Source organism: Gorilla gorilla, chromosome 8 (genome assembly GCF_029281585.2).
Source record: "Gorilla gorilla gorilla isolate KB3781 chromosome 8, NHGRI_mGorGor1-v2.1_pri, whole genome shotgun sequence".
NCBI classification, from domain to species: domain Eukaryota; kingdom Metazoa; phylum Chordata; class Mammalia; order Primates; family Hominidae; genus Gorilla; species Gorilla gorilla.
In genome coordinates, this window is record NC_073232.2 from 80,357,468 (window position 1) to 80,369,589 (window position 12,122).

At 43.6% G+C, this 12,122-nt stretch overlaps 1 pseudogene; it reads left to right on the forward strand.

Moving 5' to 3' along the window:
• Positions 1-793: 793 nt before the first annotated feature.
• Positions 794-2,169, forward strand: LOC115933365 (actin-related protein 3B-like; annotated as a pseudogene).
• The last annotated feature ends 9,953 nt before the right edge of the window (positions 2,170-12,122 follow it).

A 12,122-nucleotide genomic window follows, 5' to 3' on the forward strand; every position in this document is an offset into this window, starting at 1 on the left:
CTGGATAAATTACCAGTGCGATCACAAATTAAGAAATGCAAGTCAAAGAATTTTGCATACAAGGAGTCCTGAAAGTGTTAATAACTTTTGATGCAAAGATAATTTTATGAAAGTAATAGAAGACTAAAAAAAGGTACAAAACAATTATTATGTAAGTATCTTCCTTTTTCTGAATTACCCATGATTACTTTTTCCACCAAGCAAAAACTGACTACATACTTCAGACCTGTCTCAAATCTCGCCAGCCTCTTTTCCTAAACCTCCCCAGCCTCTCAGGACAGACAGGCTGCTCCAGTACTTTGTGCATTCTGCTATTTTTAGCAAGAGGCCTATTTTGTCAGTGTTGTCTGAATAGTATTTGCCAACTCTCAGACTTTCAGTCACTTATTTGTTTATTTATTTATTTATTTGTCTCCTTTTCTTGTATTTCCCTTTTCCTTTCCTTTCCTTTCTTTTCCCCTTTCCTCCTCCCTTCTTTGCTTACTTATTTTTTTCCCTTTAATTCCCATTCACTATTTCCATGACTGTCAAATAGTAGGTTGATCCTTTAAAATATTCCTTTTTTAAAATTTATTGTACTTCAAGTTCTGGGATACATGTACAGGATGTGCAGGTTTGTTACATAGGTATACACATGCCATGTGGTTTGCTGCACCCATCTACAATATATCTTAAAATGAATAAAAATGGAAACACAAAGGAGACAGGGTGTATGGGGTGAGTGGGTTGCCAAGTGGATGGTGGCAGGGTGCTCCAGGGTGGCCAGTGGGGCTAAGTGTTGTGTATTCCAAGCATGGCGGGCTTCCTGCCTTCCTGTGTGGCAGACTGTGGCATCAGGTAAGAGCCACTCAGTGCCCACCCTGGCTCCTCCATTGCCTTGCTCTCAGCCCCTGACATCCAGCCCACACTTGGAGATTGAGCTGCACCCACTGGTCTGGGTCTCAGCCCTGTGATCACCTCAGTAGATATTCCAAGCTTGGCTATGCAGGCAACACTGAGCCATAGTTTACTATTCTTTCATGCATTTCTGTCAGAGAGTCAGCAAAGGTAGTTGACAAAGCCCAAGGGCGAATGTTGAGGGGAGTTGATGAGCTTGACTTTTTCATACAGGATGAAGCCATTGATAAATCTATGTATGCTACAAAGTGGCCAGTATGACATGGAATCACTGAAGACTGGGATATTATGGAAAGGTTCATGGAGCAAGTGGTTTTTAAATATCTTTGAGCAGAATCTGAGGACCATTATTTTTTAATGACAGAACTTCCACTGAATACACTAGAAAATACAGAACATTTTTGCAGAAATTATGTTTGAATTATTTAATGTACCAGGATTCTACATTGCAGTTCAGGAGGTACTAGCCTTGGAAGTATCTTGGACATCTCAACAAGTGGGTGAATGTATGTTAATGGGTATAGTCATTGACAAAGGAGATGGAGTCACCCTTGTTCTCCCAGTTGTAGAAGATTATGTAATTGGGAGCTGCATCAATCACATCCTGATTGTAGGTGATACTGTGTATTTCATTCAACAACTGCTAAGGGAGAGGGAGGTAGGAATCCTTCTTGAGCAGTCACTGGAGACCACAAAAGCCATTAAGGAGAAATACTGTTACATTTGCCCTGATATAGTCAAGGAATTTGCTAAGTATGATGTGGATCCCTGGAAGTGGATCAAACAGTACACAGGTATCAATGTGATCAACCAGGAGAAGTTCATAATAGACGTTGGTTACAAAATGTTCCTGCAACCTGAAATATTTTTTTACCCAGAGTTTGCCAACCCAGACTTTATGGAATCCGTCTTGAATGTTGTTGATGAATACAAAACTGTCCCATTGATGTGCGTTGTCCACTGTATAAGAATGTTGTTCTTTCAAGGGGTTTGACCATATTCAGGGATTTGAATCTCAACTACAGAGAGATTTGAAGAGTGGTACATGCCAGATTAAAACTCAGTAAGGAGCTCAGTGGCAGGAGAATCAAACCTAAGCTTACAGAGGTTCGGGTGGTAATCCATCACATGCAGCACTATGCCTTATGGTCTGGAAGCTTAGTGCTAGCCTCAACTCTGGAGTTATTTCAGGTCTGTCACACCGAGAAGGACTATAAAGAATATGGCCCCAGCATCTGCCACTGGAGCCTTCTCTTTGGAGTAATGTCTTAGTGTCTGCCTTGAAACCATCATTTAATAGTGTCATGTTGGGGAACAAGTGTCCTTCAGAACCCAGAGAAGACTACCATTTATAAATGACATTTGGTGTTGATGTCTGAGCAGCATGCTTGCATCACCTAGTGCATAAGGCATAGGGCAGAGTTATTTCAGTAAAAGCCATGTCTTTATGTGTTGACTGTTGTATGCTCACTCCTCCTTCTCTCACTCCCTTTCTTCATGCTTCCCCAGTTTCCCTCCTCCTTTTCACTTGAACTTTTTTGTTGACAAATACCATTCTGAAGGAATTCAAATGTGACTCTGAAAATTGTTAAGAAGAAAAAAACTTACAAAAATGGCCCCAAATAGTTCTCCCCCAGGAAAGAATGCAGTGGTATAAATCCTTTTCCCCCAGCCTATTTTTATAAATAAAACATTATAAACTTAAAATACAAAAAAACAATAACATAGCAATATTTACAGGATGCAATCAAAGCAGTGTATAGAGGAAAATGTATAGCTTTAAAAACAGAAAGAAAAAATAATCTAAAATTGATAATTAAAACTTCCATCTTAAGACTCTAGAAAAAGATGAGTAAACCAAGCCAAAATTAAGTAGGATGTATGAAATAAAAATGTCACGGTGGAAAACGATAAATACAGAACAGGATAACATCAAAAACAACCAAAGAAACCCAAAATTGCTTATTTCAGAAAGTCAAGAAGATAAATAATATTTAGTTAAGTTGACCAAGAAAAAAGAAAGAAGACACTAATTCCCAAAATCAAGAATCAAAGAGAAATATCACCACAGACCCTACCCTTAAAAGGATGTTAAGAAAATAGCATAATAACTTTAAGGCAAAAAATTTGACAACTTAGATAAAACAGAACAATTCCTAGAAAGACACAAATTACCAAAACTGACTCAAGGAAAAAGAAAAAAAACAAATACCAATATCAAGTAAATAAATTGCATTAGTAATTTCGAATCTTCCTATAGAGAAAAAATATACTTCACTGGTGAATTCTATCAAACTATTAAGGGAGGAAATAATACCAATGTTACAAAAGCTTTATTCAGCAAATAGAGGATGAAGGAAACTTCCCAACTAACTTTATTGTAACCATTGTAAATGGTTAATTTGCTTGCCTTTGACCAAGCAAATTTGGGACGTGCCAGGCCTGGGGTGAATGGTGGGAACCCAGGTAGAGGGATATTTCTCATTGGCTGAATTAACTGTGACTCCATTTTGCAGAGCAGCCAGGTTGCTTCATGGTGGACCTGCTGCATGCCTACATGATGGTGCCGTGGATAGCTCTTGTTAGTGCCAGCCCTGTACCTGATACCTCTTGTGGTAATTGCATCCCTATTTTTCAGAAGGAAGCATCCCTCCTCCCACTTTCTGGTATTCCCCATGTCCTTCTGGAGGGGATGACCCCAACCACTTCCTGAAGGGGCTTCATGAAAGCCAGGTCTGGCCAGGCTGGATGTGGTGATTGGCTCAGGCATGGGCATGTGACCCAAACGGGTCCAGCAAATTACTCACCTTTTATGCTGCACAAAAAGCTGAAAAAATTATCTTACTTCTCTGGCTCAAGAACTTTCTATGACTCCCTCTGGCTACTTATGTGGCTCCCACACCCTTAATGATAGAAGCCAACATTCATGAATCCCTTACCACATGCCAGGTAACTTATGGACCTGCCTCCTCCAAACAGCATAGAAGAGGTTGGTACTCTTACTGCACCCATTTTATAAATATGGAAACAAAGGCTCAGCAATTTGAGTTAATTTACCCAGAGCCAAAGTTAGGAAGTGCAGAGTTCAGATTAGCACAATATTGTTCCCGCCATTGCCATCCCAGCTCCATTTGTTCATGTTTCAAAGTCCTACACCCACCTCTAGCTAGGGGCCAGTGGGAACAGCTGCATGGCAGAAGACGCCTCTAGGAACCCCTTCAGCTTCTGCAGTGGTGGGGCTGGGGAGTAGGTGCAAAAGATATTTAGCTTTACCATCCTCTCCCATAAATTTTATTTTTTTTTGAGATGGATTCTCACTCTGTCACCCAGGCTGGAGTGCAGTGGTGCGATCTCAGCTCACTGCAACCTCTGCCTCCTGGGTTCAAGCAATTCTCATGCCACAGCCTCTGGAGTAGCTGGGATTACAGGTGCCCACCACCACACCTGGTTAATTTTTGTATTTTTAGTAAAGATAGGGTTTCACTATGTTGGCCAGGCTAGTCTCAAACTCCAGACCTCACGTGATCCACCCGCCTCAGCCTCCCAAAGTGCTGGGATTGCTAAGCCACCATGCCTGGCCCCAACTCCCATAACTTAATGGGATAGGGACAAGAATTCCTCCAAGATAAAATTAAAGTGACGTTAGGAAAGGAAGTAGGTGTTTGGTAGCCTTCAACCAGCAGCTGATTTCTCCCATTTGTGAGTCAATTAGTTTTCTATGGCTGCTGTAACAAATTACCATGAACTGATTGGCTTACATCAACACAGACTTAATATCTTATTGTTCTATAGGTCAGAAGCCTCAAATCAGTTTCACTTGGCTAAAGTCAAGTTGTAAAGGACTGATTCCTTCAGGAGGTTCTGAAGGGAAAACCCATTTTCTTGCCTTTTTCTGCTTTTAGTGGTTACCTATATACCCTGAATTGTGGCCCTTTCCTCCATTTTTAAAGCACACCACTCCAATCTCTGCACAGTGCTATTGTTTGAATGTGTCCCCCAAAGTTCATGTGTTGGAAATTTAATCTCCAATGCAACAGTGTTGAGACGTGGGACCTTTAAGAGGAGATTAGGTCATGAAAGATCTGCCCTCATTAATAGAGTAATGATGTTATCTCAGCAGAGGTTTAATTATCATGGGGATGGGTTCCTAATAAAAGGATTGAGTTCAGCCCCCTTTCTCTCTTGATGTGATACCTTCCATCATGGGATGACACAGCAAGAAGACCCTCACCAGAAGCAGGCCCCTTGATCTTGACATTCCCAGCCTCCAGAGCTGTAAGAAATAAACCTGTTCTTTATAAATTACCCAGTCTCAGATATTGCATAGCAATACAAAAAAGACTAAGACAATCAGTCATCATCGCATTGCCGTCTCCCCTGACTGCTGAGTCCCTCTTAAAAGAGCACTATAGGCTGGATGTCGTGGCTCATGTCTGTAATCCCAGCACTTTGGGAGGCCAAGGTGGGCAGATCACGAGGTCAGGAGTTCGAGACTAGCCTGGCCAACATGGTGAAACCCCATCTCTACTGGAAAAACAAAAATTAGCTGGATATGTTGGCAAGCACCAGTAATCCAGCTACTCGGGAGGCTGAGGCAAGAGAATCGCTTGAACCTTGGGAGGTGGAGTTGCAGTGAGGTGAGATTTCACCATTGCACTCAAGCCTGGGCACCAAGAGCAAAAAACCCCGTCTCAAAAAAAAAAAAAAAAAAAAGGAAGTGTAATGGGACACTGGGCCCACAGGCAACATAGGATAAGTTCCCATCTCAAGATGCTTAATCACATCTGCAAAGTCCCTTTTGTCATGGAAAGGAACACAGTCACAGATTCCGGGGATTAAGTTGAGGACACTTTGGAGGGGCCATTATTCAGCCTACCATGGAAGATATCATGAGAGGGAGTTAATACAAAATGTTCTAGAAACAGAGAAGGGCAGCCAGGCATGGTAGCTCATGCCTCTAATCCCAGTACTTTGGGAGGGAGACGGGCGGATTGCCTGAGGTCAGGGGTTCAAGACCAGCCTGACCAACATGGGGAAGTCCCATCTCTACTAAAAATACAAGAATTAGCTAGGCATGGTGGCAGGTGCCTGTAATCCCAGCTACTCCGGAGGCTGAGTCAGGAGAATCGCTTGAACCCAGGAGGCGGAGGTTGCAGTGAGCTGAGATCACACCATTGCAGTCTAGCCTGGGCGACAAGCATGAGACTTCATCTCAATCAAAAAAAAAAAAAAAAAAGAAACAGAGAAAAGCTGGCTAACTCTTCACAGTGGGAAAAATGTCCCAGGAAACCACAGCCTCCACATTAAATATTCAAATGAGCTAAAACCCTTCTAGGGCAATCTCAGCCTTATTCCTTTAAACATGCAAACCACCTAAATTCCCAACAAACCCCCTACACCAGGCCAGCCTTCTCAGAATGCTTATATACCCTTTAATAGAAATTTCCAACCACCATCCCCATTTCCTAAGGAAATGGCTGTGTGCCCTTGACCCTGCCCTGACTGAATCACCAGTGGCCTTTGAACCATGGCACTGAATTCATGGCATGGCCAGCGAGCTACAAAGTGTCCTAGCATCAACCAAGCAAAGTTATAAAAGCAGATTCAGTGGACAATAAGGAACATTAGTTTTAGAGTCAAAAAGACCTGGGTTGGGTCCCAGCTCTGCCCTTTACCAGCTGTGCGACATCAGAAAAGTTACCTTCATCCTCTAACTTTGGTATCCTCACCTGTGACATGACACTGGCTAGAGGACCTCACTCACAGAATCACTGTGAGGACAAGAGCAGCCGAGGGTAAGTCTTTTCACAGGGCCTCCCTGGTCATTATTGGGTCAACAAGACATAACCATGCCTTATCTCCACTTCCGAAACCCAAACAGCTCTCAGAAATGAGTCATTGTAGCTCATTTGGAAGAAAAGACTGATACGAATCAGTATAGAACTACCTATAATCTTTCTCTATCCCTCTTACTGTGAATATTTGCTGTGGAAATATTAACATGTTTGGTCTCCACTGGGGTAGGACTCCACATGTGTAAGACTCCACTGGGGTGCTACACATACACATAGTAGATATGCTTTACCACCTTCCTAAAATTGGGTAATTAAATTTCACAACTTATCTAACCCAAAGGTTTCAGAGATTGTAGACCTGTATCTTTATGAGGATGAGGATGAGAATATAACCTGGCCTGTTATTATGCACCAAGGTACCTGCTGTTCTCATGAAGATGTCAGCAGCCAGCCAGCCAGTCTCTACAAACTCCACCCCCAACCTCGCTATGCTCCTTTCCCTGGAACTTTCCAAGGGGCCCTTAGAATTTGTATTCAGCTCTCACAGGCTGAGACCAGGGTGACATCCTGGGAAACCTGCCTAGTGATAGCCAAGGTGTAGCTCCAGATGAAAGGCACACAACAACTTTAAATATAAAAAAGCCATTCAGGCTAGGCACAGTGGCTCACGTGTGTAATCCCAGCACTTTAAGAGACCGAGGCAGGCGGATCACCTGAGGTCAGAAGTTCAAGACCAGGCTGGCCAACAAGGCAAAATCCTGTCTCTACAAAAAAATATAAAAATTAGCTTGGCATGGTGGTGCATACCTGTAATCCCAGCTACTCGGGAGGCTGAGGCACGAGAATCGTTTCAACCTGGGAAGCAGAGGTTGCAGTGAGACAAGCTTGCACCACTACACTTCAGGCTGGGCAACAGAGTGAGACTCCGTCTCAAAGAAATGAATAATAAAGCCATTAAACTAAAGAACCTATTATCAAGCAGAAGCACAAAGCCCAGGTTCCATCAGGTTTTTAATTGTACATCAGTGACTGTGAAAAAGCAATTATGCCCATAATTAAAATACAAACTATAAAAAACAGACTCAAAGAAAAGAAATATGACAGAATGAAAGAAGGTACATTTCTTTCATGTTCAAACCACGGAGTTCACAACACAGCAGCACACACAGCCGGGCGCTTTGTGGTCTCGGCACCCTCGGCTTCCCCTTCACGAGGCCGCTTTTGACTAGTAGAAGGCTGAAAATAAAGGAAAATGGAGAAATGTTCAAAAGAAAGTCACTGCTTCTTTAAGATTATCAAAGTTCCTCAATATACTTCCAGTAAAGTGGGGGTATTTGATGTGAAATTCTAGTACCAAAAATTACTGGTTGTCATCATTGACAACTGAGTCTTCACCACAGCCCGCAACTCAGACATGCTTATCTAATAGATATTTCTCTCCCTATGGCTTCTGACCTCTGAATGATGTATACTGAAAGCAAGTAGCATAACCAACTTCCTCTTGATCATCCTCTTCTAAATATCAAGTTTAAAAGGACTACAATTCCACTCAGTTGAAGCCCCAAGTCTTGGTCTTTTGCGGGAAGACAACGTTTGTGCCTTAGTTGTTTTCCCATATACAAAATTGGGAGGAAGGCTGGGTGTGGTGACTCACACCTGTAATCCCAGCACTTTGGGAAGCCGAGGTGGGCAGGTCACTTCAGGTCAAAAGTTCGAGACAAGCCTGACCAACATGGCAAAACCCCATCTTACCTAAAAATACAAAAATCAGCTGGGCACAGTGGCGGACACCTGTAGTCCCAGATACTCGGGAGACTGAGGCAGGAGAACTGCTTGAACCCAGGAGGCAGAGGTTGCAGTGAGCTGAGATTGCACCACTGCACTCTGGCCTGAGTGACAGACTAAGACTCTGTCTCAAGAAAAAAAAAAAAAATCGGGGGGGAGGAAACAGTGGGAAAAAGGACAGCTACCATTCAACAACAACAATAACAAAAAAGCAGGACTGGAATTAACTTATATTCACAAAGAACTGTAAAGAATAAAATTGTAATCAAGGAATCAACTACTGACCCAAATTTTAATTTTTCCAACAAATTTATATTTCAGCCTCTAATAGAGTCTTTTGAAATTGCCTTACAGGTGACCTTTTGGATGACAATCCCTAGCTGTGTTTATCTGTCTATTATGTGTTAGACATTAAACATATCCTGCATTTTTAAATCTAAGGGTGCTGGAGTGAATCAAGTTCAAACAGAGTTTCTACTACATTATAACTGAAACAATGTTAAGCAATTGCTACTCAGGAAAATCTTGAATTTCATCATCTTTGCTTATCAGCTCCTTAAGCCCAGACTACATTTAGTGATCATCAGGAATACGAATACCTGGGCTAGAACCTGAGATAGAGCTGTGGACTCATTTTCCTCAGACGGAAGATCTTGAAACTTTCTCTTCATGTCTTCATCCTGTGAGGGAATTAAAAACATAAGTAGCTGTGTCTGAAGGATAATAAACTCCTAGAATGACAGGGGTAGCATGCCCCTGTGGAAAGAGGGAGGAAAAGATGTCCGTCCAAGAATCATCCCGTTGATGAAGCTCCCACAGCGAAGGCATTGTGTTGCCCCCCTCTACCTTCCCAGAGGAGTCCAATTAGCAGTCAATGCTCCATCCATCCTGGCTGACTCACATCCACATGCCTAAAAGCTCTCAGTGGGTCAATCACAGCCTCCAGCAGTCAAGAGTTTCTGAATTAGCATCCCAGATCCTGAGAAAGGTGACAATCGGGGGCCAGGGGCAGGGCCTGACTCCGTGCAGATCCTCAAATCCTTTGGGGACCACTCTCCACCTGCTGCCTCTGCCATGAATGAGGCCAGTCACCCAGGCTGTCCTAACAACCAGCCCAGCACCCTAGGAAAATTCACCCAGCAGATGCCATACAAATTTTCAGAAGTACTTAAGCCCACAATATCCCAGAGCTCAGGTCTAATGAGAAAGGGAGACAATAAACAGAACAAAGCATTACAGGTGTTTCATGCTGCAGGAGCGGGAGATGAGGAGGGCACAGACAGTGTGTATACGAGTAGCTCCCACCTCTCTGGATTCTTACTTCTACAGGGTTCAAGGATTTGCATTAGGAAACCCTGAGAGGTGGCCTGGTGCAGCTCTCCCCATCTTCAGCAAGGTGAAAGGAACATCTATAACTAGGAATGTGGCCTTTGAGTGTTGGCCAGAAGCCCAGCTCAGCCACTCACAGGTGGCATGTGCAGAATACAGACCCAGAGTTATCTGATTCCAATGCCTCATGTACTTTCCCACCCAACTCCAGCCCCTCCTCCCACTGAGCCAAGCATACCACAGTGGGGAAAGGGAGAGGATACAGCAAAGTCCTCCACCATTTGGCAATTTGATGGATATGGAAATTTTACAACACTAGGTTGGGCATGGTGGCTCATGCCTATAATCCCAGCACTTTGGGAGGCCAAGGTGGGAGAATTGCTTGAGGCCAGGAATTTGAGACCAGCCTGGGTAATATAGTGGGACTCTGTCACTACAAAAAAAATTTAAAAATTAGGCCAGGCACGGAGGCTCACGCCGGTAATCCCAGCACTTTGGGAGGCCAAGGCGGGAAAATCACCTGAGGTCAGAAGTTTGAGATCAGCCTGGCTAACATGGCGAAACCCCGTCTCTACTAAAAATACAAAATTAGCCAGGCATGATAGTGCATGCCTGTAATCCCAGCTACTCAGGAGGCTGAGGCAGGAGAATCACTTGAACTCGAGAGGTGGAGGTTGCAGTAAGCCAGGATCACACCACTGCACTCCGGCCTGGGCAAAAGAGTACGACTCTGTCTCCAAAAAAAAAAAAAAAAAAAAAAATTTAAATTAGCCAGACATGATGGCATGCACCTGCAGTCTCAGCTACTTGGGAGGCTGGGGCAGGAGGATCACTTGAGCCTGAAAGTCATGATGCAGTGATCATGCCACTGCACTCCAGCCTAGGTGAGAGAGCAAGACCCTGAGGAAGGAAGGAAGGAAAGAACAAGGAAGGAAAAAGGGAGGGGGGATGAAAGAGGAGAGGGGAAAGAAATGGAGGAGAGGGGAGGGGGAAGGAAGGAGGAAGAAAGAAAGAAGGAAAGGAGGACCAGGCACAGTGGTTCATGCCTGTAATCCCAGCACTTTGGGAGGCCAAGGCAGGGCACATCACTTGAGGTCACTCTGTTTTGAGTTTCTCAGTGTAGCTCCCCATTGCCATTTGACAGCAGCAAGCTCATCTGGGTTCCTCTCTGCACCCTCTCACAGCCTTACTTAGGATCTCAATTATCTTGCAGGGTCACTCTCAAAAGTCCATCTCTTGGCAGCCCTTCAGTGAGGCCAAACAGAGTGGTCACAAGCCTAATCAGGCCTATATTTAAAACAAATAATCAGGTCAGGCACAGTGGCTCATGCCTGGAATCCCAGCACTTTGGGAGGCCAAGGTGGGTGGATCACCAGAGGTCAGGAGTTTGAGACTAGTCTGACCAACACGGTGAAACCCCATCTCTACTAAAAATACAAAAATGAGCTGGGCATGGTGGCAGGCACCTGTAATCCCAGCCACTTGGGACGCTGATGCAGGAGAATCACTTGAACCCAGAGGTGGAGGTTGCAGTGAGTTGAGATCACACCATTGCACTCCAGCCTGGTAGACAAAAGCGAGACTCCATCTCAAAAAAGGAAATAAATAAATAAACATTGATTTTCTTCATGATGTCTACAATTATTCCAAAATATTAAATTAGCCAGGAACAGTGGCTCGTGCCTATTATCCAAGCACTTTGTGAGGCTGAGGCGGGAGGATCCCTTAAGGCCAGGAGATCGAAGCTGCAGTGAGCTATAATTGCACCAGTGCACTCCAGTTTAGGCAACAGAAGAAGACCTTGTATCCAACAATAAATAAAATAAAAATTAAATTATAATATCCCTTGAAAGCAAACAGAAGAAGTCCTCTATTTCAGGCAGTAAATACGAGGCAGACAGTAGATGTAAGGGATGCTCCCAAAACTGGGCACTCTGTTAATGACAAAACAGGGACCAGAATCCACATTCCCAACACTCAGTCCAGTGCCAGACCCACAAAACCATTTGGTTTTTGTGAAAACACTGAATTTTCCCAAAATAAAACCCAAACTATCACTAACAGATGTTTTAGATGGTCAGTCTTCACCCTTGTCTTCATTCAATGCTCATTCCTCCTTTTACTGCAAAAACAAAAGTTGGCTAAAAGAGTATTCCAGGGAGATCCTGCAACAGAGTTGAACTTCACCTTCTCCTTGGATGTTAATAAGTTTTCCTTGAGATGAAGAAGTACAAGAAAAATGGGCTACGCTTGCTCATAAATTTCAGGCAGATGCAAACCCTGTTCCCAGGCTCAACAGGCCAGCTCTGTTTTTTT